This window comes from Solanum lycopersicum, chromosome 1 (assembly GCF_036512215.1).
Source record: "Solanum lycopersicum chromosome 1, SLM_r2.1".
Classification (NCBI taxonomy): Eukaryota; Viridiplantae; Streptophyta; class Magnoliopsida; order Solanales; family Solanaceae; genus Solanum; species Solanum lycopersicum.
The window spans coordinates 43916218-43941458 of NC_090800.1; the positions used below are offsets into that span (position 1 = coordinate 43916218).

The 25241-nt window shown below is 49.0% G+C and overlaps 69 non-coding genes and 2 pseudogenes across 69 annotated transcripts; all 71 read right to left on the reverse strand.

Annotated features, from left to right (window-relative positions):
- Window positions 1–223: 223 nt before the first annotated feature.
- On the reverse strand, window positions 224–342 carry LOC138341525 (5S ribosomal RNA). The gene has a single exon (XR_011214318.1). It is a non-coding gene; the product is annotated as a 5S ribosomal RNA (ribosomal RNA).
- A 236-nt stretch (window positions 343–578) lies between these two features.
- LOC138341527 (5S ribosomal RNA) lies at window positions 579–697 on the reverse strand. Its single transcript, XR_011214320.1, has one exon. It is a non-coding gene; the product is annotated as a 5S ribosomal RNA (ribosomal RNA).
- A 236-nt stretch (window positions 698–933) lies between these two features.
- On the reverse strand, window positions 934–1052 carry LOC138341528 (5S ribosomal RNA). Its single transcript, XR_011214321.1, has one exon. It is a non-coding gene; the product is annotated as a 5S ribosomal RNA (ribosomal RNA).
- Window positions 1053–1288: 236 nt separating this feature from the next.
- On the reverse strand, window positions 1289–1407 carry LOC138341529 (5S ribosomal RNA). The gene has a single exon (XR_011214322.1). It is a non-coding gene; the product is annotated as a 5S ribosomal RNA (ribosomal RNA).
- A 236-nt stretch (window positions 1408–1643) lies between these two features.
- LOC138341530 (5S ribosomal RNA) lies at window positions 1644–1762 on the reverse strand. Its single transcript, XR_011214323.1, has one exon. It is a non-coding gene; the product is annotated as a 5S ribosomal RNA (ribosomal RNA).
- A 236-nt stretch (window positions 1763–1998) lies between these two features.
- LOC138341531 (5S ribosomal RNA) lies at window positions 1999–2117 on the reverse strand. The gene has a single exon (XR_011214324.1). It is a non-coding gene; the product is annotated as a 5S ribosomal RNA (ribosomal RNA).
- Window positions 2118–2353: 236 nt separating this feature from the next.
- Window positions 2354–2472, reverse strand: LOC138341532 (5S ribosomal RNA). The gene has a single exon (XR_011214325.1). It is a non-coding gene; the product is annotated as a 5S ribosomal RNA (ribosomal RNA).
- Window positions 2473–2708: 236 nt separating this feature from the next.
- LOC138341533 (5S ribosomal RNA) lies at window positions 2709–2827 on the reverse strand. Its single transcript, XR_011214326.1, has one exon. It is a non-coding gene; the product is annotated as a 5S ribosomal RNA (ribosomal RNA).
- A 236-nt stretch (window positions 2828–3063) lies between these two features.
- On the reverse strand, window positions 3064–3182 carry LOC138341534 (5S ribosomal RNA). The gene has a single exon (XR_011214327.1). It is a non-coding gene; the product is annotated as a 5S ribosomal RNA (ribosomal RNA).
- A 236-nt stretch (window positions 3183–3418) lies between these two features.
- On the reverse strand, window positions 3419–3537 carry LOC138341535 (5S ribosomal RNA). The gene has a single exon (XR_011214328.1). It is a non-coding gene; the product is annotated as a 5S ribosomal RNA (ribosomal RNA).
- Window positions 3538–3772: 235 nt separating this feature from the next.
- On the reverse strand, window positions 3773–3891 carry LOC138341536 (5S ribosomal RNA). Its single transcript, XR_011214329.1, has one exon. It is a non-coding gene; the product is annotated as a 5S ribosomal RNA (ribosomal RNA).
- Window positions 3892–4127: 236 nt separating this feature from the next.
- LOC138341129 (5S ribosomal RNA) lies at window positions 4128–4282 on the reverse strand (annotated as a pseudogene).
- A 230-nt stretch (window positions 4283–4512) lies between these two features.
- Window positions 4513–4602, reverse strand: LOC138341127 (5S ribosomal RNA; annotated as a pseudogene).
- Window positions 4603–4837: 235 nt separating this feature from the next.
- On the reverse strand, window positions 4838–4956 carry LOC138341538 (5S ribosomal RNA). The gene has a single exon (XR_011214331.1). It is a non-coding gene; the product is annotated as a 5S ribosomal RNA (ribosomal RNA).
- A 235-nt stretch (window positions 4957–5191) lies between these two features.
- Window positions 5192–5310, reverse strand: LOC138341539 (5S ribosomal RNA). The gene has a single exon (XR_011214332.1). It is a non-coding gene; the product is annotated as a 5S ribosomal RNA (ribosomal RNA).
- Window positions 5311–5545: 235 nt separating this feature from the next.
- Window positions 5546–5664, reverse strand: LOC138341540 (5S ribosomal RNA). The gene has a single exon (XR_011214333.1). It is a non-coding gene; the product is annotated as a 5S ribosomal RNA (ribosomal RNA).
- A 235-nt stretch (window positions 5665–5899) lies between these two features.
- On the reverse strand, window positions 5900–6018 carry LOC138341541 (5S ribosomal RNA). Its single transcript, XR_011214334.1, has one exon. It is a non-coding gene; the product is annotated as a 5S ribosomal RNA (ribosomal RNA).
- A 235-nt stretch (window positions 6019–6253) lies between these two features.
- On the reverse strand, window positions 6254–6372 carry LOC138341542 (5S ribosomal RNA). Its single transcript, XR_011214335.1, has one exon. It is a non-coding gene; the product is annotated as a 5S ribosomal RNA (ribosomal RNA).
- A 235-nt stretch (window positions 6373–6607) lies between these two features.
- Window positions 6608–6726, reverse strand: LOC138341543 (5S ribosomal RNA). Its single transcript, XR_011214336.1, has one exon. It is a non-coding gene; the product is annotated as a 5S ribosomal RNA (ribosomal RNA).
- Window positions 6727–6961: 235 nt separating this feature from the next.
- LOC138341544 (5S ribosomal RNA) lies at window positions 6962–7080 on the reverse strand. The gene has a single exon (XR_011214337.1). It is a non-coding gene; the product is annotated as a 5S ribosomal RNA (ribosomal RNA).
- Window positions 7081–7316: 236 nt separating this feature from the next.
- LOC138340908 (5S ribosomal RNA) lies at window positions 7317–7435 on the reverse strand. Its single transcript, XR_011213735.1, has one exon. It is a non-coding gene; the product is annotated as a 5S ribosomal RNA (ribosomal RNA).
- Window positions 7436–7671: 236 nt separating this feature from the next.
- Window positions 7672–7790, reverse strand: LOC138341545 (5S ribosomal RNA). The gene has a single exon (XR_011214338.1). It is a non-coding gene; the product is annotated as a 5S ribosomal RNA (ribosomal RNA).
- A 236-nt stretch (window positions 7791–8026) lies between these two features.
- LOC138341546 (5S ribosomal RNA) lies at window positions 8027–8145 on the reverse strand. Its single transcript, XR_011214339.1, has one exon. It is a non-coding gene; the product is annotated as a 5S ribosomal RNA (ribosomal RNA).
- Window positions 8146–8381: 236 nt separating this feature from the next.
- Window positions 8382–8500, reverse strand: LOC138341547 (5S ribosomal RNA). Its single transcript, XR_011214340.1, has one exon. It is a non-coding gene; the product is annotated as a 5S ribosomal RNA (ribosomal RNA).
- Window positions 8501–8735: 235 nt separating this feature from the next.
- Window positions 8736–8854, reverse strand: LOC138341549 (5S ribosomal RNA). Its single transcript, XR_011214342.1, has one exon. It is a non-coding gene; the product is annotated as a 5S ribosomal RNA (ribosomal RNA).
- A 235-nt stretch (window positions 8855–9089) lies between these two features.
- LOC138341550 (5S ribosomal RNA) lies at window positions 9090–9208 on the reverse strand. Its single transcript, XR_011214343.1, has one exon. It is a non-coding gene; the product is annotated as a 5S ribosomal RNA (ribosomal RNA).
- A 235-nt stretch (window positions 9209–9443) lies between these two features.
- LOC138341551 (5S ribosomal RNA) lies at window positions 9444–9562 on the reverse strand. The gene has a single exon (XR_011214344.1). It is a non-coding gene; the product is annotated as a 5S ribosomal RNA (ribosomal RNA).
- A 235-nt stretch (window positions 9563–9797) lies between these two features.
- LOC138341552 (5S ribosomal RNA) lies at window positions 9798–9916 on the reverse strand. The gene has a single exon (XR_011214345.1). It is a non-coding gene; the product is annotated as a 5S ribosomal RNA (ribosomal RNA).
- A 235-nt stretch (window positions 9917–10151) lies between these two features.
- LOC138341553 (5S ribosomal RNA) lies at window positions 10152–10270 on the reverse strand. Its single transcript, XR_011214346.1, has one exon. It is a non-coding gene; the product is annotated as a 5S ribosomal RNA (ribosomal RNA).
- Window positions 10271–10505: 235 nt separating this feature from the next.
- LOC138341554 (5S ribosomal RNA) lies at window positions 10506–10624 on the reverse strand. Its single transcript, XR_011214347.1, has one exon. It is a non-coding gene; the product is annotated as a 5S ribosomal RNA (ribosomal RNA).
- A 236-nt stretch (window positions 10625–10860) lies between these two features.
- On the reverse strand, window positions 10861–10979 carry LOC138341555 (5S ribosomal RNA). The gene has a single exon (XR_011214348.1). It is a non-coding gene; the product is annotated as a 5S ribosomal RNA (ribosomal RNA).
- A 235-nt stretch (window positions 10980–11214) lies between these two features.
- Window positions 11215–11333, reverse strand: LOC138341556 (5S ribosomal RNA). Its single transcript, XR_011214349.1, has one exon. It is a non-coding gene; the product is annotated as a 5S ribosomal RNA (ribosomal RNA).
- A 235-nt stretch (window positions 11334–11568) lies between these two features.
- LOC138341557 (5S ribosomal RNA) lies at window positions 11569–11687 on the reverse strand. The gene has a single exon (XR_011214350.1). It is a non-coding gene; the product is annotated as a 5S ribosomal RNA (ribosomal RNA).
- Window positions 11688–11923: 236 nt separating this feature from the next.
- On the reverse strand, window positions 11924–12042 carry LOC138341558 (5S ribosomal RNA). The gene has a single exon (XR_011214351.1). It is a non-coding gene; the product is annotated as a 5S ribosomal RNA (ribosomal RNA).
- A 235-nt stretch (window positions 12043–12277) lies between these two features.
- LOC138341560 (5S ribosomal RNA) lies at window positions 12278–12396 on the reverse strand. The gene has a single exon (XR_011214353.1). It is a non-coding gene; the product is annotated as a 5S ribosomal RNA (ribosomal RNA).
- Window positions 12397–12631: 235 nt separating this feature from the next.
- Window positions 12632–12750, reverse strand: LOC138341561 (5S ribosomal RNA). Its single transcript, XR_011214354.1, has one exon. It is a non-coding gene; the product is annotated as a 5S ribosomal RNA (ribosomal RNA).
- A 236-nt stretch (window positions 12751–12986) lies between these two features.
- On the reverse strand, window positions 12987–13105 carry LOC138341562 (5S ribosomal RNA). The gene has a single exon (XR_011214355.1). It is a non-coding gene; the product is annotated as a 5S ribosomal RNA (ribosomal RNA).
- Window positions 13106–13341: 236 nt separating this feature from the next.
- On the reverse strand, window positions 13342–13460 carry LOC138341563 (5S ribosomal RNA). Its single transcript, XR_011214356.1, has one exon. It is a non-coding gene; the product is annotated as a 5S ribosomal RNA (ribosomal RNA).
- A 236-nt stretch (window positions 13461–13696) lies between these two features.
- LOC138341564 (5S ribosomal RNA) lies at window positions 13697–13815 on the reverse strand. The gene has a single exon (XR_011214357.1). It is a non-coding gene; the product is annotated as a 5S ribosomal RNA (ribosomal RNA).
- A 236-nt stretch (window positions 13816–14051) lies between these two features.
- Window positions 14052–14170, reverse strand: LOC138341566 (5S ribosomal RNA). The gene has a single exon (XR_011214359.1). It is a non-coding gene; the product is annotated as a 5S ribosomal RNA (ribosomal RNA).
- Window positions 14171–14406: 236 nt separating this feature from the next.
- LOC138341567 (5S ribosomal RNA) lies at window positions 14407–14525 on the reverse strand. Its single transcript, XR_011214360.1, has one exon. It is a non-coding gene; the product is annotated as a 5S ribosomal RNA (ribosomal RNA).
- Window positions 14526–14761: 236 nt separating this feature from the next.
- Window positions 14762–14880, reverse strand: LOC138341568 (5S ribosomal RNA). The gene has a single exon (XR_011214361.1). It is a non-coding gene; the product is annotated as a 5S ribosomal RNA (ribosomal RNA).
- Window positions 14881–15116: 236 nt separating this feature from the next.
- On the reverse strand, window positions 15117–15235 carry LOC138341569 (5S ribosomal RNA). Its single transcript, XR_011214362.1, has one exon. It is a non-coding gene; the product is annotated as a 5S ribosomal RNA (ribosomal RNA).
- Window positions 15236–15471: 236 nt separating this feature from the next.
- On the reverse strand, window positions 15472–15590 carry LOC138341570 (5S ribosomal RNA). Its single transcript, XR_011214363.1, has one exon. It is a non-coding gene; the product is annotated as a 5S ribosomal RNA (ribosomal RNA).
- Window positions 15591–15826: 236 nt separating this feature from the next.
- LOC138341572 (5S ribosomal RNA) lies at window positions 15827–15945 on the reverse strand. The gene has a single exon (XR_011214365.1). It is a non-coding gene; the product is annotated as a 5S ribosomal RNA (ribosomal RNA).
- A 236-nt stretch (window positions 15946–16181) lies between these two features.
- On the reverse strand, window positions 16182–16300 carry LOC138341573 (5S ribosomal RNA). The gene has a single exon (XR_011214366.1). It is a non-coding gene; the product is annotated as a 5S ribosomal RNA (ribosomal RNA).
- A 236-nt stretch (window positions 16301–16536) lies between these two features.
- On the reverse strand, window positions 16537–16655 carry LOC138341574 (5S ribosomal RNA). The gene has a single exon (XR_011214367.1). It is a non-coding gene; the product is annotated as a 5S ribosomal RNA (ribosomal RNA).
- A 236-nt stretch (window positions 16656–16891) lies between these two features.
- Window positions 16892–17010, reverse strand: LOC138341575 (5S ribosomal RNA). The gene has a single exon (XR_011214368.1). It is a non-coding gene; the product is annotated as a 5S ribosomal RNA (ribosomal RNA).
- A 236-nt stretch (window positions 17011–17246) lies between these two features.
- LOC138341576 (5S ribosomal RNA) lies at window positions 17247–17365 on the reverse strand. Its single transcript, XR_011214369.1, has one exon. It is a non-coding gene; the product is annotated as a 5S ribosomal RNA (ribosomal RNA).
- Window positions 17366–17601: 236 nt separating this feature from the next.
- Window positions 17602–17720, reverse strand: LOC138341577 (5S ribosomal RNA). Its single transcript, XR_011214370.1, has one exon. It is a non-coding gene; the product is annotated as a 5S ribosomal RNA (ribosomal RNA).
- Window positions 17721–17956: 236 nt separating this feature from the next.
- Window positions 17957–18075, reverse strand: LOC138341578 (5S ribosomal RNA). The gene has a single exon (XR_011214371.1). It is a non-coding gene; the product is annotated as a 5S ribosomal RNA (ribosomal RNA).
- A 236-nt stretch (window positions 18076–18311) lies between these two features.
- On the reverse strand, window positions 18312–18430 carry LOC138341579 (5S ribosomal RNA). Its single transcript, XR_011214372.1, has one exon. It is a non-coding gene; the product is annotated as a 5S ribosomal RNA (ribosomal RNA).
- A 236-nt stretch (window positions 18431–18666) lies between these two features.
- LOC138341580 (5S ribosomal RNA) lies at window positions 18667–18785 on the reverse strand. The gene has a single exon (XR_011214373.1). It is a non-coding gene; the product is annotated as a 5S ribosomal RNA (ribosomal RNA).
- Window positions 18786–19021: 236 nt separating this feature from the next.
- LOC138341581 (5S ribosomal RNA) lies at window positions 19022–19140 on the reverse strand. The gene has a single exon (XR_011214374.1). It is a non-coding gene; the product is annotated as a 5S ribosomal RNA (ribosomal RNA).
- A 236-nt stretch (window positions 19141–19376) lies between these two features.
- Window positions 19377–19495, reverse strand: LOC138341583 (5S ribosomal RNA). Its single transcript, XR_011214376.1, has one exon. It is a non-coding gene; the product is annotated as a 5S ribosomal RNA (ribosomal RNA).
- A 236-nt stretch (window positions 19496–19731) lies between these two features.
- LOC138341584 (5S ribosomal RNA) lies at window positions 19732–19850 on the reverse strand. Its single transcript, XR_011214377.1, has one exon. It is a non-coding gene; the product is annotated as a 5S ribosomal RNA (ribosomal RNA).
- Window positions 19851–20086: 236 nt separating this feature from the next.
- Window positions 20087–20205, reverse strand: LOC138341585 (5S ribosomal RNA). Its single transcript, XR_011214378.1, has one exon. It is a non-coding gene; the product is annotated as a 5S ribosomal RNA (ribosomal RNA).
- Window positions 20206–20441: 236 nt separating this feature from the next.
- On the reverse strand, window positions 20442–20560 carry LOC138341586 (5S ribosomal RNA). Its single transcript, XR_011214379.1, has one exon. It is a non-coding gene; the product is annotated as a 5S ribosomal RNA (ribosomal RNA).
- Window positions 20561–20796: 236 nt separating this feature from the next.
- Window positions 20797–20915, reverse strand: LOC138341587 (5S ribosomal RNA). Its single transcript, XR_011214380.1, has one exon. It is a non-coding gene; the product is annotated as a 5S ribosomal RNA (ribosomal RNA).
- Window positions 20916–21151: 236 nt separating this feature from the next.
- On the reverse strand, window positions 21152–21270 carry LOC138341588 (5S ribosomal RNA). The gene has a single exon (XR_011214381.1). It is a non-coding gene; the product is annotated as a 5S ribosomal RNA (ribosomal RNA).
- Window positions 21271–21506: 236 nt separating this feature from the next.
- LOC138341589 (5S ribosomal RNA) lies at window positions 21507–21625 on the reverse strand. Its single transcript, XR_011214382.1, has one exon. It is a non-coding gene; the product is annotated as a 5S ribosomal RNA (ribosomal RNA).
- Window positions 21626–21864: 239 nt separating this feature from the next.
- LOC138341590 (5S ribosomal RNA) lies at window positions 21865–21983 on the reverse strand. The gene has a single exon (XR_011214383.1). It is a non-coding gene; the product is annotated as a 5S ribosomal RNA (ribosomal RNA).
- A 236-nt stretch (window positions 21984–22219) lies between these two features.
- On the reverse strand, window positions 22220–22338 carry LOC138341591 (5S ribosomal RNA). The gene has a single exon (XR_011214384.1). It is a non-coding gene; the product is annotated as a 5S ribosomal RNA (ribosomal RNA).
- A 236-nt stretch (window positions 22339–22574) lies between these two features.
- Window positions 22575–22693, reverse strand: LOC138341592 (5S ribosomal RNA). Its single transcript, XR_011214385.1, has one exon. It is a non-coding gene; the product is annotated as a 5S ribosomal RNA (ribosomal RNA).
- Window positions 22694–22934: 241 nt separating this feature from the next.
- Window positions 22935–23053, reverse strand: LOC138341594 (5S ribosomal RNA). The gene has a single exon (XR_011214387.1). It is a non-coding gene; the product is annotated as a 5S ribosomal RNA (ribosomal RNA).
- A 236-nt stretch (window positions 23054–23289) lies between these two features.
- On the reverse strand, window positions 23290–23408 carry LOC138341595 (5S ribosomal RNA). Its single transcript, XR_011214388.1, has one exon. It is a non-coding gene; the product is annotated as a 5S ribosomal RNA (ribosomal RNA).
- Window positions 23409–23644: 236 nt separating this feature from the next.
- Window positions 23645–23763, reverse strand: LOC138341596 (5S ribosomal RNA). Its single transcript, XR_011214389.1, has one exon. It is a non-coding gene; the product is annotated as a 5S ribosomal RNA (ribosomal RNA).
- A 236-nt stretch (window positions 23764–23999) lies between these two features.
- On the reverse strand, window positions 24000–24118 carry LOC138341597 (5S ribosomal RNA). The gene has a single exon (XR_011214390.1). It is a non-coding gene; the product is annotated as a 5S ribosomal RNA (ribosomal RNA).
- A 236-nt stretch (window positions 24119–24354) lies between these two features.
- LOC138341598 (5S ribosomal RNA) lies at window positions 24355–24473 on the reverse strand. Its single transcript, XR_011214391.1, has one exon. It is a non-coding gene; the product is annotated as a 5S ribosomal RNA (ribosomal RNA).
- Window positions 24474–24709: 236 nt separating this feature from the next.
- LOC138341599 (5S ribosomal RNA) lies at window positions 24710–24828 on the reverse strand. Its single transcript, XR_011214392.1, has one exon. It is a non-coding gene; the product is annotated as a 5S ribosomal RNA (ribosomal RNA).
- A 236-nt stretch (window positions 24829–25064) lies between these two features.
- Window positions 25065–25183, reverse strand: LOC138341600 (5S ribosomal RNA). Its single transcript, XR_011214393.1, has one exon. It is a non-coding gene; the product is annotated as a 5S ribosomal RNA (ribosomal RNA).
- Window positions 25184–25241: the final 58 nt, after the last annotated feature.

The following is a 25241-nucleotide window of genomic DNA, read 5'->3' on the forward strand; positions in this document are numbered from 1 at the left end:
CTCTAAAATCTATTAAACACAACCTTCCTCCCAACGCCCTAGCCCGCCCCCCGCTTTAAAACCCTCCACGCACCGACGCACGACGACGCCCGTCACGCCCATCCCCGACGCCACCATCCCATATCCTAATGACGCCTCAATCCGAACGTATTTTCCGCAAAAAAAAAAATAAATGAGTATATTTTTTTTTTTCAATTACGAGATCAAATTTCAACAAAAAGGAGGGATGCAACACGAGGACTTCCCAGGGGGTCACCCATCCTAGTACTACTCTCGCCCAAGCACGCTTAACTTCGGAGTTCTGATGGGATCCGGTGCGTTAGTGCTGGTATGATCGCATCCGTCATTCATTGCACTCTAAAATCTATTAAACACAACCTTCCTCCCAACGCCCTAGCCCGCCCCCCGCTTTAAAACCCTCCACGCACCGACGCACGACGACGCCCGTCACGCCCATCCCCGACGCCACCATCCCATATCCTAATGACGCCTCAATCCGAACGTATTTTCCGCAAAAAAAAAAATAAATGAGTATATTTTTTTTTTTCAATTACGAGATCAAATTTCAACAAAAAGGAGGGATGCAACACGAGGACTTCCCAGGGGGTCACCCATCCTAGTACTACTCTCGCCCAAGCACGCTTAACTTCGGAGTTCTGATGGGATCCGGTGCGTTAGTGCTGGTATGATCGCATCCGTCATTCATTGCACTCTAAAATCTATTAAACACAACCTTCCTCCCAACGCCCTAGCCCGCCCCCCGCTTTAAAACCCTCCACGCACCGACGCACGACGACGCCCGTCACGCCCATCCCCGACGCCACCATCCCATATCCTAATGACGCCTCAATCCGAACGTATTTTCCGCAAAAAAAAAAATAAATGAGTATATTTTTTTTTTTCAATTACGAGATCAAATTTCAACAAAAAGGAGGGATGCAACACGAGGACTTCCCAGGGGGTCACCCATCCTAGTACTACTCTCGCCCAAGCACGCTTAACTTCGGAGTTCTGATGGGATCCGGTGCGTTAGTGCTGGTATGATCGCATCCGTCATTCATTGCACTCTAAAATCTATTAAACACAACCTTCCTCCCAACGCCCTAGCCCGCCCCCCGCTTTAAAACCCTCCACGCACCGACGCACGACGACGCCCGTCACGCCCATCCCCGACGCCACCATCCCATATCCTAATGACGCCTCAATCCGAACGTATTTTCCGCAAAAAAAAAAATAAATGAGTATATTTTTTTTTTTCAATTACGAGATCAAATTTCAACAAAAAGGAGGGATGCAACACGAGGACTTCCCAGGGGGTCACCCATCCTAGTACTACTCTCGCCCAAGCACGCTTAACTTCGGAGTTCTGATGGGATCCGGTGCGTTAGTGCTGGTATGATCGCATCCGTCATTCATTGCACTCTAAAATCTATTAAACACAACCTTCCTCCCAACGCCCTAGCCCGCCCCCCGCTTTAAAACCCTCCACGCACCGACGCACGACGACGCCCGTCACGCCCATCCCCGACGCCACCATCCCATATCCTAATGACGCCTCAATCCGAACGTATTTTCCGCAAAAAAAAAAATAAATGAGTATATTTTTTTTTTTCAATTACGAGATCAAATTTCAACAAAAAGGAGGGATGCAACACGAGGACTTCCCAGGGGGTCACCCATCCTAGTACTACTCTCGCCCAAGCACGCTTAACTTCGGAGTTCTGATGGGATCCGGTGCGTTAGTGCTGGTATGATCGCATCCGTCATTCATTGCACTCTAAAATCTATTAAACACAACCTTCCTCCCAACGCCCTAGCCCGCCCCCCGCTTTAAAACCCTCCACGCACCGACGCACGACGACGCCCGTCACGCCCATCCCCGACGCCACCATCCCATATCCTAATGACGCCTCAATCCGAACGTATTTTCCGCAAAAAAAAAAATAAATGAGTATATTTTTTTTTTTCAATTACGAGATCAAATTTCAACAAAAAGGAGGGATGCAACACGAGGACTTCCCAGGGGGTCACCCATCCTAGTACTACTCTCGCCCAAGCACGCTTAACTTCGGAGTTCTGATGGGATCCGGTGCGTTAGTGCTGGTATGATCGCATCCGTCATTCATTGCACTCTAAAATCTATTAAACACAACCTTCCTCCCAACGCCCTAGCCCGCCCCCCGCTTTAAAACCCTCCACGCACCGACGCACGACGACGCCCGTCACGCCCATCCCCGACGCCACCATCCCATATCCTAATGACGCCTCAATCCGAACGTATTTTCCGCAAAAAAAAAAATAAATGAGTATATTTTTTTTTTTCAATTACGAGATCAAATTTCAACAAAAAGGAGGGATGCAACACGAGGACTTCCCAGGGGGTCACCCATCCTAGTACTACTCTCGCCCAAGCACGCTTAACTTCGGAGTTCTGATGGGATCCGGTGCGTTAGTGCTGGTATGATCGCATCCGTCATTCATTGCACTCTAAAATCTATTAAACACAACCTTCCTCCCAACGCCCTAGCCCGCCCCCCGCTTTAAAACCCTCCACGCACCGACGCACGACGACGCCCGTCACGCCCATCCCCGACGCCACCATCCCATATCCTAATGACGCCTCAATCCGAACGTATTTTCCGCAAAAAAAAAAATAAATGAGTATATTTTTTTTTTTCAATTACGAGATCAAATTTCAACAAAAAGGAGGGATGCAACACGAGGACTTCCCAGGGGGTCACCCATCCTAGTACTACTCTCGCCCAAGCACGCTTAACTTCGGAGTTCTGATGGGATCCGGTGCGTTAGTGCTGGTATGATCGCATCCGTCATTCATTGCACTCTAAAATCTATTAAACACAACCTTCCTCCCAACGCCCTAGCCCGCCCCCCGCTTTAAAACCCTCCACGCACCGACGCACGACGACGCCCGTCACGCCCATCCCCGACGCCACCATCCCATATCCTAATGACGCCTCAATCCGAACGTATTTTCCGCAAAAAAAAAAATAAATGAGTATATTTTTTTTTTTCAATTACGAGATCAAATTTCAACAAAAAGGAGGGATGCAACACGAGGACTTCCCAGGGGGTCACCCATCCTAGTACTACTCTCGCCCAAGCACGCTTAACTTCGGAGTTCTGATGGGATCCGGTGCGTTAGTGCTGGTATGATCGCATCCGTCATTCATTGCACTCTAAAATCTATTAAACACAACCTTCCTCCCAACGCCCTAGCCCGCCCCCCGCTTTAAAACCCTCCACGCACCGACGCACGACGACGCCCGTCACGCCCATCCCCGACGCCACCATCCCATATCCTAATGACGCCTCAATCCGAACGTATTTTCCGCAAAAAAAAAAATAAATGAGTATATTTTTTTTTTTCAATTACGAGATCAAATTTCAACAAAAAGGAGGGATGCAACACGAGGACTTCCCAGGGGGTCACCCATCCTAGTACTACTCTCGCCCAAGCACGCTTAACTTCGGAGTTCTGATGGGATCCGGTGCGTTAGTGCTGGTATGATCGCATCCGTCATTCATTGCACTCTAAAATCTATTAAACACAACCTTCCTCCCAACGCCCTAGCCCGCCCCCCGCTTTAAAACCCTCCACGCACCGACGCACGACGACGCCCGTCACGCCCATCCCCGACGCCACCATCCCATATCCTAATGACGCCTCATCCGAACGTATTTTCCGCAAAAAAAAAAATAAATGAGTATATTTTTTTTTTTCAATTACGAGATCAAATTTCAACAAAAAGGAGGGATGCAACACGAGGACTTCCCAGGGGGTCACCCATCCTAGTACTACTCTCGCCCAAGCACGCTTAACTTCGGAGTTCTGATGGGATCCGGTGCGTTAGTGCTGGTATGATCGCATCCGTCATTCATTGCACTCTAAAATCTATTAAACACAACCTTCCTCCCAACGCCCTAGCCCGCCCCCCGCTTTAAAACCCTCCACGCACCGACGCACGACGACGCCCGTCACGCCCATCCCCGACGCCACCATCCCATATCCTAATGACGCCTCAATCCGAACGTATTTTCCGCAAAAAAAAAAATAAATGAGTATATTTTTTTTTTTCAATTACGAGATCAAATTTCAACAAAAAGGAGGGATGCAACACGAGGACTTCCCAGGGGGTCACCCATCCTAGTACTACTCTCGCCCAAGGGTCCCACCCATCCTAGTACTACTCTCGCCAAGCACGATTAACTTCGGAGTTCTGATGGGAATCCGACTGCGTTTAGTGCTGGTATGTTCGCATCCGTCATTCATAGGCACTATAAAATCTATAAAACACAACCTTCTCCAAGCCTTGCCCGGCCCCCGCTTTAAAACCCTCCACCGCCACCGACGCACGACGACGCCCGACACGCCCATCCCCGACTCACCATCCCATATCCTAATGACGCCTCAATCGAACGTATTTTCGCAAAAAAAAAAATAAATGAGTATATTTTTTTTTTTCAATTACGAGATCATATTTCAACAAAGGAGGGATGCAACACGTACTACTCTCGCCCAAGCACGCTTAACTTCGGAGTTCTGATGGGATCCGGTGCGTTAGTGCTGGTATGATCGCATCCGTCATTCATTGCACTCTAAAATCTATTAAACACAACCTTCCTCCCAACGCCCTAGCCCGCCCCCCGCTTTAAAACCCTCCACGCACCGACGCACGACGACGCCCGTCACGCCCATCCCCGACGCCACCATCCCATATCCTAATGACGCCTCAATCCGAACGTATTTTCCGCAAAAAAAAAATAAATGAGTATATTTTTTTTTTTCAATTACGAGATCAAATTTCAACAAAAAGGAGGGATGCAACACGAGGACTTCCCAGGGGGTCACCCATCCTAGTACTACTCTCGCCCAAGCACGCTTAACTTCGGAGTTCTGATGGGATCCGGTGCGTTAGTGCTGGTATGATCGCATCCGTCATTCATTGCACTCTAAAATCTATTAAACACAACCTTCCTCCCAACGCCCTAGCCCGCCCCCCGCTTTAAAACCCTCCACGCACCGACGCACGACGACGCCCGTCACGCCCATCCCCGACGCCACCATCCCATATCCTAATGACGCCTCAATCCGAACGTATTTTCCGCAAAAAAAAAAATAAATGAGTATATTTTTTTTTTCAATTACGAGATCAAATTTCAACAAAAAGGAGGGATGCAACACGAGGACTTCCCAGGGGGTCACCCATCCTAGTACTACTCTCGCCCAAGCACGCTTAACTTCGGAGTTCTGATGGGATCCGGTGCGTTAGTGCTGGTATGATCGCATCCGTCATTCATTGCACTCTAAAATCTATTAAACACAACCTTCCTCCCAACGCCCTAGCCCGCCCCCCGCTTTAAAACCCTCCACGCACCGACGCACGACGACGCCCGTCACGCCCATCCCCGACGCCACCATCCCATATCCTAATGACGCCTCAATCCGAACGTATTTTCCGCAAAAAAAAAAATAAATGAGTATATTTTTTTTTTCAATTACGAGATCAAATTTCAACAAAAAGGAGGGATGCAACACGAGGACTTCCCAGGGGGTCACCCATCCTAGTACTACTCTCGCCCAAGCACGCTTAACTTCGGAGTTCTGATGGGATCCGGTGCGTTAGTGCTGGTATGATCGCATCCGTCATTCATTGCACTCTAAAATCTATTAAACACAACCTTCCTCCCAACGCCCTAGCCCGCCCCCCGCTTTAAAACCCTCCACGCACCGACGCACGACGACGCCCGTCACGCCCATCCCCGACGCCACCATCCCATATCCTAATGACGCCTCAATCCGAACGTATTTTCCGCAAAAAAAAAATAAATGAGTATATTTTTTTTTTTCAATTACGAGATCAAATTTCAACAAAAAGGAGGGATGCAACACGAGGACTTCCCAGGGGGTCACCCATCCTAGTACTACTCTCGCCCAAGCACGCTTAACTTCGGAGTTCTGATGGGATCCGGTGCGTTAGTGCTGGTATGATCGCATCCGTCATTCATTGCACTCTAAAATCTATTAAACACAACCTTCCTCCCAACGCCCTAGCCCGCCCCCCGCTTTAAAACCCTCCACGCACCGACGCACGACGACGCCCGTCACGCCCATCCCCGACGCCACCATCCCATATCCTAATGACGCCTCAATCCGAACGTATTTTCCGCAAAAAAAAAAATAAATGAGTATATTTTTTTTTTCAATTACGAGATCAAATTTCAACAAAAAGGAGGGATGCAACACGAGGACTTCCCAGGGGGTCACCCATCCTAGTACTACTCTCGCCCAAGCACGCTTAACTTCGGAGTTCTGATGGGATCCGGTGCGTTAGTGCTGGTATGATCGCATCCGTCATTCATTGCACTCTAAAATCTATTAAACACAACCTTCCTCCCAACGCCCTAGCCCGCCCCCCGCTTTAAAACCCTCCACGCACCGACGCACGACGACGCCCGTCACGCCCATCCCCGACGCCACCATCCCATATCCTAATGACGCCTCAATCCGAACGTATTTTCCGCAAAAAAAAAATAAATGAGTATATTTTTTTTTTTCAATTACGAGATCAAATTTCAACAAAAAGGAGGGATGCAACACGAGGACTTCCCAGGGGGTCACCCATCCTAGTACTACTCTCGCCCAAGCACGCTTAACTTCGGAGTTCTGATGGGATCCGGTGCGTTAGTGCTGGTATGATCGCATCCGTCATTCATTGCACTCTAAAATCTATTAAACACAACCTTCCTCCCAACGCCCTAGCCCGCCCCCCGCTTTAAAACCCTCCACGCACCGACGCACGACGACGCCCGTCACGCCCATCCCCGACGCCACCATCCCATATCCTAATGACGCCTCAATCCGAACGTATTTTCCGCAAAAAAAAAAATAAATGAGTATATTTTTTTTTTCAATTACGAGATCAAATTTCAACAAAAAGGAGGGATGCAACACGAGGACTTCCCAGGGGGTCACCCATCCTAGTACTACTCTCGCCCAAGCACGCTTAACTTCGGAGTTCTGATGGGATCCGGTGCGTTAGTGCTGGTATGATCGCATCCGTCATTCATTGCACTCTAAAATCTATTAAACACAACCTTCCTCCCAACGCCCTAGCCCGCCCCCCGCTTTAAAACCCTCCACGCACCGACGCACGACGACGCCCGTCACGCCCATCCCCGACGCCACCATCCCATATCCTAATGACGCCTCAATCCGAACGTATTTTCCGCAAAAAAAAAAATAAATGAGTATATTTTTTTTTTTCAATTACGAGATCAAATTTCAACAAAAAGGAGGGATGCAACACGAGGACTTCCCAGGGGGTCACCCATCCTAGTACTACTCTCGCCCAAGCACGCTTAACTTCGGAGTTCTGATGGGATCCAGTGCGTTAGTGCTGGTATGATCGCATCCGTCATTCATTGCACTCTAAAATCTATTAAACACAACCTTCCTCCCAACGCCCTAGCCCGCCCCCCGCTTTAAAACCCTCCACGCACCGACGCACGACGACGCCCGTCACGCCCATCCCCGACGCCACCATCCCATATCCTAATGACGCCTCAATCCGAACGTATTTTCCGCAAAAAAAAAAATAAATGAGTATATTTTTTTTTTTCAATTACGAGATCAAATTTCAACAAAAAGGAGGGATGCAACACGAGGACTTCCCAGGGGGTCACCCATCCTAGTACTACTCTCGCCCAAGCACGCTTAACTTCGGAGTTCTGATGGGATCCGGTGCGTTAGTGCTGGTATGATCGCATCCGTCATTCATTGCACTCTAAAATCTATTAAACACAACCTTCCTCCCAACGCCCTAGCCCGCCCCCCGCTTTAAAACCCTCCACGCACCGACGCACGACGACGCCCGTCACGCCCATCCCCGACGCCACCATCCCATATCCTAATGACGCCTCAATCCGAACGTATTTTCCGCAAAAAAAAAAATAAATGAGTATATTTTTTTTTTTCAATTACGAGATCAAATTTCAACAAAAAGGAGGGATGCAACACGAGGACTTCCCAGGGGGTCACCCATCCTAGTACTACTCTCGCCCAAGCACGCTTAACTTCGGAGTTCTGATGGGATCCGGTGCGTTAGTGCTGGTATGATCGCATCCGTCATTCATTGCACTCTAAAATCTATTAAACACAACCTTCCTCCCAACGCCCTAGCCCGCCCCCCGCTTTAAAACCCTCCACGCACCGACGCACGACGACGCCCGTCACGCCCATCCCCGACGCCACCATCCCATATCCTAATGACGCCTCAATCCGAACGTATTTTCCGCAAAAAAAAAAATAAATGAGTATATTTTTTTTTTTCAATTACGAGATCAAATTTCAACAAAAAGGAGGGATGCAACACGAGGACTTCCCAGGGGGTCACCCATCCTAGTACTACTCTCGCCCAAGCACGCTTAACTTCGGAGTTCTGATGGGATCCGGTGCGTTAGTGCTGGTATGATCGCATCCGTCATTCATTGCACTCTAAAATCTATTAAACACAACCTTCCTCCCAACGCCCTAGCCCGCCCCCCGCTTTAAAACCCTCCACGCACCGACGCACGACGACGCCCGTCACGCCCATCCCCGACGCCACCATCCCATATCCTAATGACGCCTCAATCCGAACGTATTTTCCGCAAAAAAAAAAATAAATGAGTATATTTTTTTTTTCAATTACGAGATCAAATTTCAACAAAAAGGAGGGATGCAACACGAGGACTTCCCAGGGGGTCACCCATCCTAGTACTACTCTCGCCCAAGCACGCTTAACTTCGGAGTTCTGATGGGATCCGGTGCGTTAGTGCTGGTATGATCGCATCCGTCATTCATTGCACTCTAAAATCTATTAAACACAACCTTCCTCCCAACGCCCTAGCCCGCCCCCCGCTTTAAAACCCTCCACGCACCGACGCACGACGACGCCCGTCACGCCCATCCCCGACGCCACCATCCCATATCCTAATGACGCCTCAATCCGAACGTATTTTCCGCAAAAAAAAAAATAAATGAGTATATTTTTTTTTTCAATTACGAGATCAAATTTCAACAAAAAGGAGGGATGCAACACGAGGACTTCCCAGGGGGTCACCCATCCTAGTACTACTCTCGCCCAAGCACGCTTAACTTCGGAGTTCTGATGGGATCCGGTGCGTTAGTGCTGGTATGATCGCATCCGTCATTCATTGCACTCTAAAATCTATTAAACACAACCTTCCTCCCAACGCCCTAGCCCGCCCCCCGCTTTAAAACCCTCCACGCACCGACGCACGACGACGCCCGTCACGCCCATCCCCGACGCCACCATCCCATATCCTAATGACGCCTCAATCCGAACGTATTTTCCGCAAAAAAAAAAATAAATGAGTATATTTTTTTTTTCAATTACGAGATCAAATTTCAACAAAAAGGAGGGATGCAACACGAGGACTTCCCAGGGGGTCACCCATCCTAGTACTACTCTCGCCCAAGCACGCTTAACTTCGGAGTTCTGATGGGATCCGGTGCGTTAGTGCTGGTATGATCGCATCCGTCATTCATTGCACTCTAAAATCTATTAAACACAACCTTCCTCCAACGCCCTAGCCCGCCCCCCGCTTTAAAACCCTCCACGCACCGACGCACGACGACGCCCGTCACGCCCATCCCCGACGCCACCATCCCATATCCTAATGACGCCTCAATCCGAACGTATTTTCCGCAAAAAAAAAAATAAATGAGTATATTTTTTTTTTTCAATTACGAGATCAAATTTCAACAAAAAGGAGGGATGCAACACGAGGACTTCCCAGGGGGTCACCCATCCTAGTACTACTCTCGCCCAAGCACGCTTAACTTCGGAGTTCTGATGGGATCCGGTGCGTTAGTGCTGGTATGATCGCATCCGTCATTCATTGCACTCTAAAATCTATTAAACACAACCTTCCTCCAACGCCCTAGCCCGCCCCCCGCTTTAAAACCCTCCACGCACCGACGCACGACGACGCCCGTCACGCCCATCCCCGACGCCACCATCCCATATCCTAATGACGCCTCAATCCGAACGTATTTTCCGCAAAAAAAAAAATAAATGAGTATATTTTTTTTTTTCAATTACGAGATCAAATTTCAACAAAAAGGAGGGATGCAACACGAGGACTTCCCAGGGGGTCACCCATCCTAGTACTACTCTCGCCCAAGCACGCTTAACTTCGGAGTTCTGATGGGATCCGGTGCGTTAGTGCTGGTATGATCGCATCCGTCATTCATTGCACTCTAAAATCTATTAAACACAACCTTCCTCCCAACGCCCTAGCCCGCCCCCCGCTTTAAAACCCTCCACGCACCGACGCACGACGACGCCCGTCACGCCCATCCCCGACGCCACCATCCATATCCTAATGACGCCTCAATCCGAACGTATTTTCCGCAAAAAAAAAAATAAATGAGTATATTTTTTTTTTTCAATTACGAGATCAAATTTCAACAAAAAGGAGGGATGCAACACGAGGACTTCCCAGGGGGTCACCCATCCTAGTACTACTCTCGCCCAAGCACGCTTAACTTCGGAGTTCTGATGGGATCCGGTGCGTTAGTGCTGGTATGATCGCATCCGTCATTCATTGCACTCTAAAATCTATTAAACACAACCTTCCTCCCAACGCCCTAGCCCGCCCCCCGCTTTAAAACCCTCCACGCACCGACGCACGACGACGCCCGTCACGCCCATCCCCGACGCCACCATCCCATATCCTAATGACGCCTCAATCCGAACGTATTTTCCGCAAAAAAAAAAATAAATGAGTATATTTTTTTTTTTCAATTACGAGATCAAATTTCAACAAAAAGGAGGGATGCAACACGAGGACTTCCCAGGGGGTCACCCATCCTAGTACTACTCTCGCCCAAGCACGCTTAACTTCGGAGTTCTGATGGGATCCGGTGCGTTAGTGCTGGTATGATCGCATCCGTCATTCATTGCACTCTAAAATCTATTAAACACAACCTTCCTCCCAACGCCCTAGCCCGCCCCCCGCTTTAAAACCCTCCACGCACCGACGCACGACGACGCCCGTCACGCCCATCCCCGACGCCACCATCCCATATCCTAATGACGCCTCAATCCGAACGTATTTTCCGCAAAAAAAAAATAAATGAGTATATTTTTTTTTTTCAATTACGAGATCAAATTTCAACAAAAAGGAGGGATGCAACACGAGGACTTCCCAGGGGGTCACCCATCCTAGTACTACTCTCGCCCAAGCACGCTTAACTTCGGAGTTCTGATGGGATCCGGTGCGTTAGTGCTGGTATGATCGCATCCGTCATTCATTGCACTCTAAGATCTATTAAACACAACCTTCCTCCCAACGCCCTAGCCCGCCCCCCGCTTTAAAACCCTCCACGCACCGACGCACGACGACGCCCGTCACGCCCATCCCCGACGCCACCATCCCATATCCTAATGACGCCTCAATCCGAACGTATTTTCCGCAAAAAAAAAAATAAATGAGTATATTTTTTTTTTCAATTACGAGATCAAATTTCAACAAAAAGGAGGGATGCAACACGAGGACTTCCCAGGGGGTCACCCATCCTAGTACTACTCTCGCCCAAGCACGCTTAACTTCGGAGTTCTGATGGGATCCGGTGCGTTAGTGCTGGTATGATCGCATCCGTCATTCATTGCACTCTAAAATCTATTAAACACAACCTTCCTCCCAACGCCCTAGCCCGCCCCCCGCTTTAAAACCCTCCACGCACCGACGCACGACGACGCCCGTCACGCCCATCCCCGACGCCACCATCCCATATCCTAATGACGCCTCAATCCGAACGTATTTTCCGCAAAAAAAAAAATAAATGAGTATATTTTTTTTTTTCAATTACGAGATCAAATTTCAACAAAAAGGAGGGATGCAACACGAGGACTTCCCAGGGGGTCACCCATCCTAGTACTACTCTCGCCCAAGCACGCTTAACTTCGGAGTTCTGATGGGATCCGGTGCGTTAGTGCTGGTATGATCGCATCCGTCATTCATTGAACTCTAAAATCTATTAAACACAACCTTCCTCCCAACGCCCTAGCCCGCCCCCCGCTTTAAAACCCTCCACGCACCGACGCACGACGACGCCCGTCACGCCCATCCCCGACGCCACCATCCCATATCCTAATGACGCCTCAATCCGAACGTATTTTCCGCAAAAAAAAAAATAAATGAGTATATTTTTTTTTTCAATTACGAGATCAAATTTCAACAAAAAGGAGGGATGCAACACGAGGACTTCCCAGGGGGTCACCCATCCTAGTACTACTCTCGCCCAAGCACGCTTAACTTCGGAGTTCTGATGGGATCCGGTGCGTTAGTGCTGGTATGATCGCATCCGTCATTCATTGCACTCTAAAATCTATTAAACACAACCTTCCTCCCAACGCCCTAGCCCGCCCCCCGCTTTAAAACCCTCCACGCACCGACGCACGACGACGCCCGTCACGCCCATCCCCGACGCCACCATCCCATATCCTAATGACGCCTCAATCCGAACGTATTTTCCGCAAAAAAAAAATAAATGAGTATATTTTTTTTTTTCAATTACGAGATCAAATTTCAACAAAAAGGAGGGATGCAACACGAGGACTTCCCAGGGGGTCACCCATCCTAGTACTACTCTCGCCCAAGCACGCTTAACTTCGGAGTTCTGATGGGATCCGGTGCGTTAGTGCTGGTATGATCGCATCCGTCATTCATTGCACTCTAAAATCTATTAAACACAACCTTCCTCCCAACGCCCTAGCCCGCCCCCCGCTTTAAAACCCTCCACGCACCGACGCACGACGACGCCCGTCACGCCCATCCCCGACGCCACCATCCCATATCCTAATGACGCCTCAATCCGAACGTATTTTCCGCAAAAAAAAAAATAAATGAGTATATTTTTTTTTTTCAATTACGAGATCAAATTTCAACAAAAAGGAGGGATGCAACACGAGGACTTCCCAGGGGGTCACCCATCCTAGTACTACTCTCGCCCAAGCACGCTTAACTTCGGAGTTCTGATGGGATCCGGTGCGTTAGTGCTGGTATGATCGCATCCGTCATTCATTGCACTCTAAAATCTATTAAACACAACCTTCCTCCCAACGCCCTAGCCCGCCCCCCGCTTTAAAACCCTCCACGCACCGACGCACGACGACGCCCGTCACGCCCATCCCCGACGCCACCATCCCATATCCTAATGACGCCTCAATCCGAACGTATTTTCCGCAAAAAAAAAAATAAATGAGTATATTTTTTTTTTTCAATTACGAGATCAAATTTCAACAAAAAGGAGGGATGCAACACGAGGACTTCCCAGGGGGTCACCCATCCTAGTACTACTCTCGCCCAAGCACGCTTAACTTCGGAGTTCTGATGGGATCCGGTGCGTTAGTGCTGGTATGATCGCATCCGTCATTCATTGCACTCTAAAATCTATTAAACACAACCTTCCTCCCAACGCCCTAGCCCGCCCCCCGCTTTAAAACCCTCCACGCACCGACGCACGACGACGCCCGTCACGCCCATCCCCGACGCCACCATCCCATATCCTAATGACGCCTCAATCCGAACGTATTTTCCGCAAAAAAAAAAATAAATGAGTATATTTTTTTTTTTCAATTACGAGATCAAATTTCAACAAAAAGGAGGGATGCAACACGAGGACTTCCCAGGGGGTCACCCATCCTAGTACTACTCTCGCCCAAGCACGCTTAACTTCGGAGTTCTGATGGGATCCGGTGCGTTAGTGCTGGTATGATCGCATCCGTCATTCATTGCACTCTAAAATCTATTAAACACAACCTTCCTCCCAACGCCCTAGCCCGCCCCCCGCTTTAAAACCCTCCACGCACCGACGCACGACGACGCCCGTCACGCCCATCCCCGACGCCACCATCCCATATCCTAATGACGCCTCAATCCGAACGTATTTTCCGCAAAAAAAAAAATAAATGAGTATATTTTTTTTTTTCAATTACGAGATCAAATTTCAACAAAAAGGAGGGATGCAACACGAGGACTTCCCAGGGGGTCACCCATCCTAGTACTACTCTCGCCCAAGCACGCTTAACTTCGGAGTTCTGATGGGATCCGGTGCGTTAGTGCTGGTATGATCGCATCCGTCATTCATTGCACTCTAAAATCTATTAAACACAACCTTCCTCCCAACGCCCTAGCCCGCCCCCCGCTTTAAAACCCTCCACGCACCGACGCACGACGACGCCCGTCACGCCCATCCCCGACGCCACCATCCCATATCCTAATGACGCCTCAATCCGAACGTATTTTCCGCAAAAAAAAAAATAAATGAGTATATTTTTTTTTTTCAATTACGAGATCAAATTTCAACAAAAAGGAGGGATGCAACACGAGGACTTCCCAGGGGGTCACCCATCCTAGTACTACTCTCGCCCAAGCACGCTTAACTTCGGAGTTCTGATGGGATCCGGTGCGTTAGTGCTGGTATGATCGCATCCGTCATTCATTGCACTCTAAAATCTATTAAACACAACCTTCCTCCCAACGCCCTAGCCCGCCCCCCGCTTTAAAACCCTCCACGCACCGACGCACGACGACGCCCGTCACGCCCATCCCCGACGCCACCATCCCATATCCTAATGACGCCTCAATCCGAACGTATTTTCCGCAAAAAAAAAAATAAATGAGTATATTTTTTTTTTTCAATTACGAGATCAAATTTCAACAAAAAGGAGGGATGCAACACGAGGACTTCCCAGGGGGTCACCCATCCTAGTACTACTCTCGCCCAAGCACGCTTAACTTCGGAGTTCTGATGGGATCCGGTGCGTTAGTGCTGGTATGATCGCATCCGTCATTCATTGCACTCTAAAATCTATTAAACACAACCTTCCTCCCAACGCCCTAGCCCGCCCCCCGCTTTAAAACCCTCCACGCACCGACGCACGACGACGCCCGTCACGCCCATCCCCGACGCCACCATCCCATATCCTAATGACGCCTCAATCCGAACGTATTTTCCGCAAAAAAAAAAATAAATGAGTATATTTTTTTTTTTCAATTACGAGATCAAATTTCAACAAAAAGGAGGGATGCAACACGAGGACTTCCCAGGGGGTCACCCATCCTAGTACTACTCTCGCCCAAGCACGCTTAACTTCGGAGTTCTGATGGGATCCGGTGCGTTAGTGCTGGTATGATCGCATCCGTCATTCATTGCACTCTAAAATCTATTAAACACAACCTTCCTCCCAACGCCCTAGCCCGCCCCCCGCTTTAAAACCCTCCACGCACCGACGCACGACGACGCCCGTCACGCCCATCCCCGACGCCACCATCCCATATCCTAATGACGCCTCAATCCGAACGTATTTTCCGCAAAAAAAAAAATAAATGAGTATATTTTTTTTTTTCAATTACGAGATCAAATTTCAACAAAAAGGAGGGATGCAACACGAGGACTTCCCAGGGGGTCACCCATCCTAGTACTACTCTCGCCCAAGCACGCTTAACTTCGGAGTTCTGATGGGATCCGGTGCGTTAGTGCTGGTATGATCGCATCCGTCATTCATTGCACTCTAAAATCTATTAAACACAACCTTCCTCCCAACGCCCTAGCCCGCCCCCCGCTTTAAAACCCTCCACGCACCGACGCACGACGACGCCCGTCACGCCCATCCCCGACGCCACCATCCCATATCCTAATGACGCCTCAATCCGAACGTATTTTCCGCAAAAAAAAAAATAAATGAGTATATTTTTTTTTTTCAATTACGAGATCAAATTTCAACAAAAAGGAGGGATGCAACACGAGGACTTCCCAGGGGGTCACCCATCCTAGTACTACTCTCGCCCAAGCACGCTTAACTTCGGAGTTCTGATGGGATCCGGTGCGTTAGTGCTGGTATGATCGCATCCGTCATTCATTGCACTCTAAAATCTATTAAACACAACCTTCCTCCCAACGCCCTAGCCCGCCCCCCGCTTTAAAACCCTCCACGCACCGACGCACGACGACGCCCGTCACGCCCATCCCCGACGCCACCATCCCATATCCTAATGACGCCTCAATCCGAACGTATTTTCCGCAAAAAAAAAAATAAATGAGTATATTTTTTTTTTTCAATTACGAGATCAAATTTCAACAAAAAGGAGGGATGCAACACGAGGACTTCCCAGGGGGTCACCCATCCTAGTACTACTCTCGCCCAAGCACGCTTAACTTCGGAGTTCTGATGGGATCCGGTGCGTTAGTGCTGGTATGATCGCATCCGTCATTCATTGCACTCTAAAATCTATTAAACACAACCTTCCTCCCAACGCCCTAGCCCGCCCCCCGCTTTAAAACCCTCCACGCACCGACGCACGACGACGCCCGTCACGCCCATCCCCGACGCCACCATCCCATATCCTAATGACGCCTCAATCCGAACGTATTTTCCGCAAAAAAAAAAATAAATGAGTATATTTTTTTTTTTCAATTACGAGATCAAATTTCAACAAAAAGGAGGGATGCAACACGAGGACTTCCCAGGGGGTCACCCATCCTAGTACTACTCTCGCCCAAGCACGCTTAACTTCGGAGTTCTGATGGGATCCGGTGCGTTAGTGCTGGTATGATCGCATCCGTCATTCATTGCACTCTAAAATCTATTAAACACAACCTTCCTCCCAACGCCCTAGCCCGCCCCCCGCTTTAAAACCCTCCACGCACCGACGCACGACGACGCCCGTCACGCCCATCCCCGACGCCACCATCCCATATCCTAATGACGCCTCAATCCGAACGTATTTTCCGCAAAAAAAAAAATAAATGAGTATATTTTTTTTTTTCAATTACGAGATCAAATTTCAACAAAAAGGAGGGATGCAACACGAGGACTTCCCAGGGGGTCACCCATCCTAGTACTACTCTCGCCCAAGCACGCTTAACTTCGGAGTTCTGATGGGATCCGGTGCGTTAGTGCTGGTATGATCGCATCCGTCATTCATTGCACTCTAAAATCTATTAAACACAACCTTCCTCCCAACGCCCTAGCCCGCCCCCCGCTTTAAAACCCTCCACGCACCGACGCACGACGACGCCCGTCACGCCCATCCCCGACGCCACCATCCCATATCCTAATGACGCCTCAATCCGAACGTATTTTCCGCAAAAAAAAAAATAAATGAGTATATTTTTTTTTTTCAATTACGAGATCAAATTTCAACAAAAAGGAGGGATGCAACACGAGGACTTCCCAGGGGGTCACCCATCCTAGTACTACTCTCGCCCAAGCACGCTTAACTTCGGAGTTCTGATGGGATCCGGTGCGTTAGTGCTGGTATGATCGCATCCGTCATTCATTGCACTCTAAAATCTATTAAACACAACCTTCCTCCCAACGCCCTAGCCCGCCCCCCGCTTTAAAACCCTCCACGCACCGACGCACGACGACGCCCGTCACGCCCATCCCCGACGCCACCATCCCATATCCTAATGACGCCTCAATCCGAACGTATTTTCCGCAAAAAAAAAAATAAATGAGTATATTTTTTTTTTTCAATTACGAGATCAAATTTCAACAAAAAGGAGGGATGCAACACGAGGACTTCCCAGGGGGTCACCCATCCTAGTACTACTCTCGCCCAAGCACGCTTAACTTCGGAGTTCTGATGGGATCCGGTGCGTTAGTGCTGGTATGATCGCATCCGTCATTCATTGCACTCTAAAATCTATTAAACACAACCTTCCTCCCAACGCCCTAGCCCGCCCCCCGCTTTAAAACCCTCCACGCACCGACGCACGACGACGCCCGTCACGCCCATCCCCGACGCCACCATCCCATATCCTAATGACGCCTCAATCCGAACGTATTTTCCGCAAAAAAAAAAATAAATGAGTATATTTTTTTTTTTCAATTACGAGATCAAATTTCAACAAAAAGGAGGGATGCAACACGAGGACTTCCCAGGGGGTCACCCATCCTAGTACTACTCTCGCCCAAGCACGCTTAACTTCGGAGTTCTGATGGGATCCGGTGCGTTAGTGCTGGTATGATCGCATCCGTCATTCATTGCACTCTAAAATCTATTAAACACAACCTTCCTCCCAACGCCCTAGCCCGCCCCCCGCTTTAAAACCCTCCACGCACCGACGCACGACGACGCCCGTCACGCCCATCCCCGACGCCACCATCCCATATCCTAATGACGCCTCAATCCGAACGTATTTTCCGCAAAAAAAAAAATAAATGAGTATATTTTTTTTTTTCAATTACGAGATCAAATTTCAACAAAAAGGAGGGATGCAACACGAGGACTTCCCAGGGGGTCACCCATCCTAGTACTACTCTCGCCCAAGCACGCTTAACTTCGGAGTTCTGATGGGATCCGGTGCGTTAGTGCTGGTATGATCGCATCCGTCATTCATTGCACTCTAAAATCTATTAAACACAACCTTCCTCCCAACGCCCTAGCCCGCCCCCCGCTTTAAAACCCTCCACGCACCGACGCACGACGACGCCCGTCACGCCCATCCCCGACGCCACCATCCCATATCCTAATGACGCCTCAATCCGAACGTATTTTCCGCAAAAAAAAAAATAAATGAGTATATTTTTTTTTTTCAATTACGAGATCAAATTTCAACAAAAAGGAGGGATGCAACACGAGGACTTCCCAGGGGGTCACCCATCCTAGTACTACTCTCGCCCAAGCACGCTTAACTTCGGAGTTCTGATGGGATCCGGTGCGTTAGTGCTGGTATGATCGCATCCGTCATTCATTGCACTCTAAAATCTATTAAACACAACCTTCCTCCCAACGCCCTAGCCCGCCCCCCGCTTTAAAACCCTCCACGCACCGACGCACGACGACGCCCGTCACGCCCATCCCCGACGCCACCATCCCATATCCTAATGACGCCTCAATCCGAACGTATTTTCCGCAAAAAAAAAAATAAATGAGTATATTTTTTTTTTTCAATTACGAGATCAAATTTCAACAAAAAGGAGGGATGCAACACGAGGACTTCCCAGGGGGTCACCCATCCTAGTACTACTCTCGCCCAAGCACGCTTAACTTCGGAGTTCTGATGGGATCCGGTGCGTTAGTGCTGGTATGATCGCATCCGTCATTCATTGCACTCTAAAATCTATTAAACACAACCTTCCTCCCAACGCCCTAGCCCGCCCCCCGCTTTAAAACCCTCCACGCACCGACGCACGACGACGCCCGTCACGCCCATCCCCGACGCCACCATCCCATATCCTAATGACGCCTCAATCCGAACGTATTTTCCGCAAAAAAAAAAATAAATGAGTATATTTTTTTTTTTCAATTACGAGATCAAATTTCAACAAAAAGGAGGGATGCAACACGAGGACTTCCCAGGGGGTCACCCATCCTAGTACTACTCTCGCCCAAGCACGCTTAACTTCGGAGTTCTGATGGGATCCGGTGCGTTAGTGCTGGTATGATCGCATCCGTCATTCATTGCACTCTAAAATCTATTAAACACAACCTTCCTCCCAACGCCCTAGCCCGCCCCCCGCTTTAAAACCCTCCACGCACCGACGCACGACGACGCCCGTCACGCCCATCCCCGACGCCACCATCCCATATCCTAATGACGCCTCAATCCGAACGTATTTTCCGCAAAAAAAAAAATAAATGAGTATATTTTTTTTTTTCAATTACGAGATCAAATTTCAACAAAAAGGAGGGATGCAACACGAGGACTTCCCAGGGGGTCACCCATCCTAGTACTACTCTCGCCCAAGCACGCTTAACTTCGGAGTTCTGATGGGATCCGGTGCGTTAGTGCTGGTATGATCGCATCCGTCATTCATTGCACTCTAAAATCTATTAAACACAACCTTCCTCCCAACGCCCTAGCCCGCCCCCCGCTTTAAAACCCTCCACGCACCGACGCACGACGACGCCCGTCACGCCCATCCCCGACGCCACCATCCCATATCCTAATGACGCCTCAATCCGAACGTATTTTCCGCAAAAAAAAAAATAAATGAGTATATTTTTTTTTTTCAATTACGAGATCAAATTTCAACAAAAAGGAGGGATGCAACACGAGGACTTCCCAGGGGGTCACCCATCCTAGTACTACTCTCGCCCAAGCACGCTTAACTTCGGAGTTCTGATGGGATCCGGTGCGTTAGTGCTGGTATGATCGCATCCGTCATTCATTGCACTCTAAAATCTATTAAACACAACCTTCCTCCCAACGCCCTAGCCCGCCCCCCGCTTTAAAACCCTCCACGCACCGACGCACGACGACGCCCGTCACGCCCATCCCCGACGCCACCATCCCATATCCTAATGACGCCTCAATCCGAACGTATTTTCCGCAAAAAAAAAAATAAATGAGTATATTTTTTTTTTTCAATTACGAGATCAAATTTCAACAAAAAGGAGGGATGCAACACGAGGACTTCCCAGGGGGTCACCCATCCTAGTACTACTCTCGCCCAAGCACGCTTAACTTCGGAGTTCTGATGGGATCCGGTGCGTTAGTGCTGGTATGATCGCATCCGTCATTCATTGCACTCTAAAATCTATTAAACACAACCTTCCTCCCAACGCCCTAGCCCGCCCCCCGCTTTAAAACCCTCCACGCACCGACGCACGACGACGCCCGTCACGCCCATCCCCGACGCCACCATCCCATATCCTAATGACGCCTCAATCCGAACGTATTTTCCGCAAAAAAAAAAATAAATGAGTATATTTTTTTTTTTCAATTACGAGATCAAATTTCAACAAAAAGGAGGGATGCAACACGAGGACTTCCCAGGGGGTCACCCATCCTAGTACTACTCTCGCCCAAGCACGCTTAACTTCGGAGTTCTGATGGGATCCGGTGCGTTAGTGCTGGTATGATCGCATCCGTCATTCATTGCACTCTAAAATCTATTAAACACAACCTTCCTCCCAACGCCCTAGCCCGCCCCCCGCTTTAAAACCCTCCACGCACCGACGCACGACGACGCCCGTCACGCCCATCCCCGACGCCACCATCCCATATCCTAATGACGCCTCAATCCGAACGTATTTTCCGCAAAAAAAAAAATAAATGAGTATATTTTTTTTTTTCAATTACGAGATCAAATTTCAACAAAAAGGAGGGATGCAACACGAGGACTTCCCAGGGGGTCACCCATCCTAGTACTACTCTCGCCCAAGCACGCTTAACTTCGGAGTTCTGATGGGATCCGGTGCGTTAGTGCTGGTATGATCGCATCCGTCATTCATTGCACTCTAAAATCTATTAAACACAACCTTCCTCCCAACGCCCTAGCCCGCCCCCCGCTTTAAAACCCTCCACGCACCGACGCACGACGACGCCCGTCACGCCCATCCCCGACGCCACCATCCCATATCCTAATGACGCCTCAATCCGAACGTATTTTCCGCAAAAAAAAAAATAAATGAGTATATTTTTTTTTTTCAATTACGAGATCAAATTTCAACAAAAAGGAGGGATGCAACACGAGGACTTCCCAGGGGGTCACCCATCCTAGTACTACTCTCGCCCAAGCACGCTTAACTTCGGAGTTCTGATGGGATCCGGTGCGTTAGTGCTGGTATGATCGCATCCGTCATTCATTGCACTCTAAAATCTATTAAACACAACCTTCCTCCCAACGCCCTAGCCCGCCCCCCGCTTTAAAACCCTCCACGCACCGACGCACGACGACGCCCGTCACGCCCATCATCCCCGACGCCACCATCCCATATCCTAATGACGCCTCAATCCGAACGTATTTTCCGCAAAAAAAAAAATAAATGAGTATATTTTTTTTTTTCAATTACGAGATCAAATTTCAACAAAAAGGAGGGATGCAACACGAGGACTTCCCAGGGGGTCACCCATCCTAGTACTACTCTCGCCCAAGCACGCTTAACTTCGGAGTTCTGATGGGATCCGGTGCGTTAGTGCTGGTATGATCGCATCCGTCATTCATTGCACTCTAAAATCTATTAAACACAACCTTCCTCCCAACGCCCTAGCCCGCCCCCCGCTTTAAAACCCTCCACGCACCGACGCACGACGACGCCCGTCACGCCCATCCCCGACGCCACCATCCCATATCCTAATGACGCCTCAATCCGAACGTATTTTCCGCAAAAAAAAAAATAAATGAGTATATTTTTTTTTTTCAATTACGAGATCAAATTTCAACAAAAAGGAGGGATGCAACACGAGGACTTCCCAGGGGGTCACCCATCCTAGTACTACTCTCGCCCAAGCACGCTTAACTTCGGAGTTCTGATGGGATCCGGTGCGTTAGTGCTGGTATGATCGCATCCGTCATTCATTGCACTCTAAAATCTATTAAACACAACCTTCCTCCCAACGCCCTAGCCCGCCCCCCGCTTTAAAACCCTCCACGCACCGACGCACGACGACGCCCGTCACGCCCATCCCCGACGCCACCATCCCATATCCTAATGACGCCTCAATCCGAACGTATTTTCCGCAAAAAAAAAAATAAATGAGTATATTTTTTTTTTTCAATTACGAGATCAAATTTCAACAAAAAGGAGGGATGCAACACGAGGACTTCCCAGGGGGTCACCCATCCTAGTACTACTCTCGCCCAAGCACGCTTAACTTCGGAGTTCTGATGGGATCCGGTGCGTTAGTGCTGGTATGATCGCATCCGTCATTCATTGCACTCTAAAATCTATTAAACACAACCTTCCTCCCAACGCCACGCCCTAGCCCGCCCCCCGCTTTAAAACCCTCCACGCACCGACGCACGACGACGCCCGTCACGCCCATCCCCGACGCCACCATCCCATATCCTAATGACGCCTCAATCCGAACGTATTTTCCGCAAAAAAAAAAATAAATGAGTATATTTTTTTTTTTCAATTACGAGATCAAATTTCAACAAAAAGGAGGGATGCAACACGAGGACTTCCCAGGGGGTCACCCATCCTAGTACTACTCTCGCCCAAGCACGCTTAACTTCGGAGTTCTGATGGGATCCGGTGCGTTAGTGCTGGTATGATCGCATCCGTCATTCATTGCACTCTAAAATCTATTAAACACAACCTTCCTCCCAACGCCCTAGCCCGCCCCCCGCTTTAAAACCCTCCACGCACCGACGCACGACGACGCCCGTCACGCCCATCCCCGACGCCACCATCCCATATCCTAATGACGCCTCAATCCGAACGTATTTTCCGCAAAAAAAAAAATAAATGAGTATATTTTTTTTTTTCAATTACGAGATCAAATTTCAACAAAAAGGAGGGATGCAACACGAGGACTTCCCAGGGGGTCACCCATCCTAGTACTACTCTCGCCCAAGCACGCTTAACTTCGGAGTTCTGATGGGATCCGGTGCGTTAGTGCTGGTATGATCGCATCCGTCATTCATTGCACTCTAAAATCTATTAAACACAACCTTCCTCCCAACGCCCTAGCCCGCCCCCCGCTTTAAAACCCTCCACGCACCGACGCACGACGACGCCCGTCACGCCCATCCCCGACGCCACCATCCCATATCCTAATGACGCCTCAATCCGAACGTATTTTCCGCAAAAAAAAAAATAAATGAGTATATTTTTTTTTTTCAATTACGAGATCAAATTTCAACAAAAAGGAGGGATGCAACACGAGGACTTCCCAGGGGGTCACCCATCCTAGTACTACTCTCGCCCAAGCACGCTTAACTTCGGAGTTCTGATGGGATCCGGTGCGTTAGTGCTGGTATGATCGCATCCGTCATTCATTGCACTCTAAAATCTATTAAACACAACCTTCCTCCCAACGCCCTAGCCCGCCCCCCGCTTTAAAACCCTCCACGCACCGACGCACGACGACGCCCGTCACGCCCATCCCCGACGCCACCATCCCATATCCTAATGACGCCTCAATCCGAACGTATTTTCCGCAAAAAAAAAAATAAATGAGTATATTTTTTTTTTTCAATTACGAGATCAAATTTCAACAAAAAGGAGGGATGCAACACGAGGACTTCCCAGGGGGTCACCCATCCTAGTACTACTCTCGCCCAAGCACGCTTAACTTCGGAGTTCTGATGGGATCCGGTGCGTTAGTGCTGGTATGATCGCATCCGTCATTCATTGCACTCTAAAATCTATTAAACACAACCTTCCTCCCAACGCCCTAGCCCGCCCCCCGCTTTAAAACCCTCCACGCACCGACGCACGACGACGCCCGTCACGCCCATCCCCGACGCCACCATCCCATATCCTAATGACGCCTCAATCCGAACGTATTTTCCGCAAAAAAAAAAATAAATGAGTATATTTTTTTTTTTCAATTACGAGATCAAATTTCAACAAAAAGGAGGGATGCAACACGAGGACTTCCCAGGGGGTCACCCATCCTAGTACTACTCTCGCCCAAGCACGCTTAACTTCGGAGTTCTGATGGGATCCGGTGCGTTAGTGCTGGTATGATCGCATCCGTCATTCATTGCACTCTAAAATCTATTAAACACAACCTTCCTCCCAACGCCCTAGCCCGCCCCCCGCTTTAAAACCCTCCACGCACCGACGCACGACGACGCCCGTCACGCCCATCCCCGACGCCACCATCCCATATCCTAATGACGCCTCAATCCGAACGTATTTTCCGCAAAAAAAAAAATAAATGAGTATATTTTTTTTTTTCAATTACGAGATCAAATTTCAACAAAAAGGAGGGATGCAACACGAGGACTTCCCAGGGGGTCACCCATCCTAGTACTACTCTCGCCCAAGCACGCTTAACTTCGGAGTTCTGATGGGATCCGGTGCGTTAGTGCTGGTATGATCGCATCCGTCATTCATTGCACTCTAAAATCTATTAAACACAACCTTCCTCCCAACGCCCTAGCCCGCCCCCCGCTTTAAAACCCTCCACGCACCGACGCACGACGACGCCCGTCACGCCCATCCCCGACGCCACCATCCCATATCCTAATGACGCCTCAATCCGAACGTATTTTCCGCAAAAAAAAAAATAAATGAGTATATTTTTTTTTTTCAATTACGAGATCAAATTTCAACAAAAAGGAGGGATGCAACACGAGGACTTCCCAGGGGGTCACCCATCCTAGTACTACTCTCGCCCAAGCACGCTTAACTTCGGAGTTCTGATGGGATCCGGTGCGTTAGTGCTGGTATGATCGCATCCGTCATTCATTGCACTCTAAAATCTATTAAACACAACCTTCCTCCCAACGCCCTAGCCC